The 7,018-nt window shown below is 41.1% G+C and overlaps 1 long non-coding RNA gene across 1 annotated transcript; it reads right to left on the minus strand.

Annotated features, from left to right (window-relative positions):
* Positions 1–3,234: 3,234 nt before the first annotated feature.
* On the minus strand, positions 3,235–6,417 carry LOC110390983. Its single transcript, XR_002433932.1, has 3 exons — positions 6,361–6,417; positions 3,714–3,740; positions 3,235–3,278 (listed from the first exon to the last, which is right to left on the minus strand). It is a non-coding gene; the product is annotated as an uncharacterized LOC110390983 (long non-coding RNA).
* Positions 6,418–7,018: the final 601 nt, after the last annotated feature.

Genomic DNA, 7,018 nt, shown 5'->3' on the forward strand with positions numbered 1-7,018 from the left:
AATGAATTGCTAGCTCTTCTGGGACACTTTGCCCTTCCTGCCAGTCTTCCATGGGATCCTACTTACCAATCCCCCTTAGAAAGGAATACCAGTGTCTAGTATTCATGAATATCTTCTACTTTACTTTCCTCAGGTCAGCACAATGGCTTCTGATCAAATGATTGATGGCTGAGATTAGATCCAGTCAAGAGGACATGAAGAATTTATTGGATCAGAAGTTTGTAGGTATCCTGCAACTCCTTGAATCACAACTCCAAATTCTCTTTCAGAGTTGGAAACACAAATCAAGGCAGTTGTCAGTGTTCTGACTTCCCTCAGACTAAATCTTGACTATGGACTAGAAAAGCAAGAATTGTTCTAGCAGACATGCAGAAAGTGAATCAACAGAACTAGGTGAATTATCTGAAATCGGCTGAATCAGCTGAAATATCCTCTGGAAGGGAGATTTTCTGTGTTGGAAATTAACTATAAATTAGGCTTTCCTATAGGAAACTGTGCAGCTAGAAAAGTTAGAGAATGTATCTTCAACAATTTTTTCTCCTGACCCAGAGAAGAATTTTTGACAGAGGACAGACTAGTTTTGAGTTAAAATGGAGATTACTGGTGTTCAATACTACTGAGTGTGAGGTCAAATTAGGTGAAATTGGGAGCATACCAAACATTTAGTATGCTCACAATTTCAAGCATACCAACAATTGAATATGTTGCAAATTAGTTGGCTGTGTAGTGTCCTGGCACTTGTGTTGCTAGGTCTTATTTATCAGTATGAAATGACAGTGATCTGCTTTCCTGTATATTACAATTAGTCTTCTCCACTATGAAGTGATGAGAAGAAACTAAACCTAGGGAGAGACAAGCAATCCTTGTGCCTATTCCATGTCACGATCCATGAGTCATTACCATGATTCTCAGGGTCTGCAGATACAAAGCAAGGAGAATAATATCAGGCAAACAACAAGAATTAAAAAAAAAGAGGGGGAAACCCTTGTTAGGGTTAAGGCAGTAGGGTACAAAGGGTGCAGACAGAAAGCTTTTAGGAATATCTGGGCTGTAGCTTTATTAGCTTCTTGTTCACCCGTGCAGGCCTCAAGGCATTTGTGCCTGACCTCCCTGCTTGGGGTGTCCCTGATTGAACAGCAGGGACCTCCAGAGGTTCCTTTCAACCTTAGACACTCTGTAGAACCTTTGGATGATTAAGATATAAACAAATGAAGCCAGAAAATAGTAAGACGTCTAAACAAATACCAGCAAAATGAAATCAGCCAAAAGGAAATAATTTATTGCAATTTAAACTGTGATTACATAAACTTATACAGTAACACTGTAATACTTGGATTTATGTGAATTCTAATAGACATTAACATGAACTTCCTCTATAACAGAAGAATTTTTTTGGAGTGTGCTTGGCATAATATCTCTGTCTCCTAACATTCCATTTCCTGCTGCTCGGCTTCTGCCAAAAATACTTTCATAAAATGCTTCTCATGATCTTCCTTCACACAATTCTCTACTTGCTATTACAGTTTTACTTGCTTTCATTTCCTGGAATCATAGAATGATTTGGGAAGGAAGGGACCTTTAAAGACCATCTTATCTAGCCCTTCTGCCATGGAAATGGACATCTCCCCCTTAGAGCAGATTGCTCAAATCCTGTCAAAGCTAACTTTGAACAATTCTGTTGAGAGAGCAGTCACAGCTACTCAGGGTAATGTCTTCCAGTGTCTCACTGGAAGATATCATCACTGTGTGAAGAATTCCTTGTTTATATCCATTCTAAATGTACCCTCTCCAGATTGGTAGAATGCCTTCTAAAATAAAGAGCAACAATTACTGAAATACTTGCTTTCTATCTCATGAAAATATTGGGATGTGTAGAGAGTTTCTCTTGGGAAGCACAAACTTGAGGACTTTTTCTGGCAACAATCTGGTCTCACAATTTGTGTTTTAGTCATCATCAAACCCTTGCACTATTTTCAATGGCTCAGTGTCAAGCACTGAAACACCAGAACCTGTTGAAAAGAACGGAACAAATTTCCTTTTCTGCCCACTATCACCAAGAGTGGTGAAAGTGTACAAAGTTGTTTTCTTATTGGCATTATAAAATGAGAGCTTGTTGGCAGAGATGTCCAGGAAGATCCCAATCTTCTGTGGTCTTCCACTCACAGTCAAACGAGTCCAAGGATCCGTGTGAGCCCAATACTCTTGCCCATCTGCTGACCCTATGACCCAGAAGCCATTCTTTGGGGACAGAATCACAGTCCCTTTACGAGCCACAGATTCAGAGGCAACACCCAAGATCCAGTTTCTTCTCTTTCCTACATCCACTACCCAGTAGTGTCTCCCAGTTGTGTATCCTTCCTTTGCCAACACAAAAATGCGGGAATCAAATCTCTCCTCCCTGCTGGGTACCTGTCTGATTGTACCAGTATCATTCACACTCTTCCCATCTTCAGACACTTCCAGTCTGGGGTGAGCCGTATCAGCATTCAGGGTGACATCAACTGCAATGATCAAGCAGCAGGAAACACAAGGTCTGATTTACTGACGTTTTCTGTTCTGTTGCCTCATCCATGCTTTACTTGTTCATCCTCCACCTCCGCAGTCAGATGTAAAATATAGCCTACTGCTCAAAGACACCTCCAGATTCTGCCCTCCTATTACTCCCATGCCTCCTGTTTCCCGTCTTTGGGTGGCTGCTGTCTAAGAAATAATGAACACCTAGCAGATACCCTTCTATCTCCAAGCTTCAGCTCCAAGGCGGAGCACAAGGGATTTGTAAACCTGTCCTTTCATATGACTTGAGGGATAATACCATGCCTTAAATTTCCTCTATGATAAAGCCAAAAACTCAAAACAGCCCTTCATTTGATTATGCTTATCACATTATCATGGTCAAATATAGCACCTCATGACAGTAAAATGTACCCTAAACCCAGCTTGAGTAGTCTGCTGGTGGTCAGATATGTGCTGATTAGCAAGAAGTCATAACATGGAGCTGCTCCAACTAAAATCTGCAAAATAAGTCTTTAATTCATGCTGAGTTAAATAAATAAATAAAAATATAAAGAGACCTTTCCTCTAAGGAGGAAGAACAACCCTTAGCTGTAATAACAGCCTCTGAAAGGGAATAAGTCATCTTTCCAAAGATGATACAAATGTTCTCTGAACTGCTCACTGACTAGGAAAATACTTATTTTCCAAACTGCTTTTATGATCCAAGGGCTTGCAACCACCAGCTGTTTTACTCTCACCTTTGTAGTGCTGTCGCTTCACAAGTTCTGTAGGAAAATGAATAACATAGGTAGTAAGCAGATCTGTCATGAAAGCCCACTCCCTAGTACACTAAAACACAGACCATGTTGTCTACCCAGTGTTAGAAAGGTCTCTAACCCAACCTGAAACCTAAGCAGATTTCTGAACAGGAGGAACCTCAGTGGCAGTGGAGAGAGAATGTGGAACGAGAAAATAATTTGCCAGAGTGAGGCAAATCGTCTTAATATAGGGATAAGTCTTCATCACCAACAATTAAGCCTCTTCCCAAGTATCAGCTACTGGCCTGTAGGTCTTCTCTATTGGAGCATTTCTCCTACAGTGTATTAAATCAAGCCCATGACCTATCATAGCTTTTGCCTTCTGGAATTTTTCTGTATGTGTGTGGATCTTCCCTGTGCGTTTTGTGGCAATTTAAGGAGTCAGCAATTGGCTCCTCTTACCTAATTCAATCCTCAGTTGGTCATAATCTGAAAGAGAGAAAAACACCATCAGTTTTCTTTTTCCCATGGAATGGGTCACAAGGGCTCCAATCTCACCTCAGAAGCAACTCAGGGAATCCAACAGGGCATTAATTTCCTGACTCTGGTAGAAAGCCAGCGCAGAGAAGACAAAGGATGGTCAGCTGGTGAGTCAGCTGAATGGATGTGAGCAAATAAGGTACAAGGCCTCTGAAATCTATTTTCTAAAAAAGTCTTCTCGTATTCTGGCCATTTCTAATATATCTGTATCTATCTACAATGCATGTGTAATACATCAGTAATGAAATCTGGTGGCATCTAGGAAGAATGCCATGAATGTGCTCAGACAACTACATGTAATTCCTTGCTTCCATGACAACCAAGACCGAGCTCAGGAAACTACTCAGTAGCCATGTAGACAAGTATTCAAAAGAGGAAACAAATTCTTTGGAGTAAGCACATGCTAATCTTTGTCAGTACCTTAGAGTATTAGGATTTAAAAGTGGCAAGGGATCATTCTGAGCAACGGTTGTGAGTTATCTACACTAAGCATTGTTCTAAAAATAGGAGTTTATCAGCAGAAGACTCTGTAAAAGTATTTGGATGTACGAGAATGATTAAATTCAAAGAACACATAAAAACATTTTTTTTTGAAATGACAAAATAATTAGAAACCCTGAAGAATACTGGAAAAAGTCTAGACAAGGCTGGAATAGCAAAGAGAGCTGAAATTAAAGCAGGCATTTATATTATAGTTTCTTATTTCATGATTCCAATACACAATGCATAACCCATTTCTGACTGCATAATTTCAAAATATTATTTGGAAGGAACGAGTCATACACAAATATCCATTGCAAGATACTCTGCACAGCTTGTGTCATGCAGAGTGTCTGCATTATCCATTATCATAACCCTCCTCATCCTTAAAATATATTTGGAATAACTATTCATTTTGCCCTTTTTTAAATAATCTTTGTTATGGTCAGACATTTGTAAGAATTGCACAATGCATGATTTTAGGAATGCCCACATGCTACTAGGAAAAATAATAAATCCATTTCTTTCACCATTAGGAAGCCAAATTTTGTGAGTCTGTAGATGCAACTGCAGTAGTCAGTTCAGATCTCAGTGTGTATGTGATATTCAATACAGGGAGTAAAATACGAGCTAGCCATTCTCCCAATGAACTTATTAAAAATATTTGTAAACAGTTTTACTCTCAACACCAAACAATACAGTTCTTAGAAGTAAAATATCAAAAATATTGTATTTCATTTTCTGTGTGCTAAACATCTGCCATTTAGAACTTGTTCAGCACATAAGATATCCAAAATTGTACAAATACGGCAAATACTTAACAGAAACCTTGTGAGAAATCTGTGTCAAATCAGTCTTGTTCAGTATCTGTTGACTCTCTTGGGAGCTTTTATTCCTGTTACTCTTTTCACTCAGGAGTTACACAGCATTTCACTTCTAGTGTTCCTCACAAGCTGGAAATCAGACTTCTTCTTCAGTCTAATTAATCCCAGTTCCCTCAGCTGCTCCTCATAAGGCCTGTGCTCCAGACCCCTCACAGCTTTGTTGCCCTTCTCTGTGCACGCTCCAGGGCCTCAATATCTTTCTTGCAGTGAGGGGCCCAAAACTGAACACAGCACTCAAGGTGCGACCTCTCCAGAGCTGAGTACAGAAGGCCAATGACTCTCTGCTACTGCTGACCGTACTATTTCTGATCCAAGCCAGGATGCCACTGGCCTTCTTGGCCACCTGGGCACACTGCTGGCTCATGCTCAGCTGAATATCGACCAATACCCCCGGGTCGGTTTCCTCCACACAATCTTCCAACCACTCTGCCCCAAGCCTGTAGCATTGCCTGGGATTGTTGTGGCCAAAGTGCAGGGCCCAGCACTTGATCTTGTTGAACCTCATCCCATTGGCTTCAGCACAGCGATCCAGCCTGTCCAGATCTCTCTGTAGGCCCTTGCTACCTCCAGGCAGACGGACACTTCCTGCCAACTTGGTGTTGTTTGCAAACTTATTGAGGGTGTACTCAGTGCCCTCATTCAGGTCCTCAATAAGGACGCTGAAGAGGACAGGCCCCAGTACTGGCTCCTGGTGAACACCACTCGTGACCAGCCAGCAGCTGGATGGAATTCCATTCACCACCACTCTCTGGACCCACCCTCCAGCCAGTTATTTACCCAGCAAAGACTTTGTCTGTCCAAGCCTCTGGCTGCAAGCTTCTCCAGGACAATACTGTGGGAGACAGTGTCGAAGGCTTTGCTGAAGTCTAGGTAGACCACATCAACAGCCTTTCCCTCATCCACCAGACAGGTCACCCAATCATAGAAGGAGATCAGGTTGGTCAAGAAGGACGTGCCTTTCATGAACCCATGCTGTCTGGTCCTGATTCCCCAGCTGTCCTGCACATGCTATGGGTTTTAGAAAAGAAGGTATTTTGTACTGCTGTCTTTTCATTGATTAGTTACAACTATCCCCCTAAAAGCTACCTTTGCTGCTTCTCCTTTCTCTTTCTGCTCTCCCAGAGAAGACCACTGAATAGATCCTGATACTGAAAAGGCCTTTGGAATTACTAAGGAAAATTGCTTAACAGTAAAATTAGGATTACCTGAAGGGGAAAACTGACGCATGTGTTCAGTCTTGAGTGGCTGAGTAAACCGTGAGAGAATGGAGTTCTGTAACGCAACAGTCACTGAAAAGGTAATCAAAAAAGAATGAAAAGTAAGGAAGGAAGTAGGAGTATAATGTGAGTGCTAACTCAACGGTAGATCCTCCTGACATGACCCCTAATGGCAGTGACTCATATCTGCACACAAGTTTAATCCATATCAAAAATTCAAGAGAGACACAAGACCTAAAAATAATCTGCCTGGATGTTCTCCCATGTCAAGCTTTTGCTGGCTCTAACCCAGATGTCTTTAAGTTCTTTCACAACTCAAATACTGTCTTACTCCAGACATAAGTCATGCTTCCTCCTCAAGCCCAGCATTGTCTCCAGATGACTTTCTTTCTCTACCTACAGCAGATAATCACTCATGCATAGACCCAGTTGTTCTTTCTAGGTAAGCAAGAAAAAAAAATTTTCATAAAGCCTGTAATTAACCCTGGAAACATCTGCCTCTATCTTTTCTTCACTTCCCTTTTCTCCTAGCAAAGCATATGCCCACCAGAACTTAAAACAGAAGTTACAGCTGATCACATCATTGACACTTCCATGGATAACAGTTTTGCTTACTTGATGGAAAAATATCTTCTGGTTATATTCA

The sequence above is a fragment of the Numida meleagris genome, unplaced genomic scaffold, assembly GCF_002078875.1.
Source record: "Numida meleagris isolate 19003 breed g44 Domestic line unplaced genomic scaffold, NumMel1.0 unplaced_Scaffold261, whole genome shotgun sequence".
Classification (NCBI taxonomy): Eukaryota; Metazoa; Chordata; class Aves; order Galliformes; family Numididae; genus Numida; species Numida meleagris.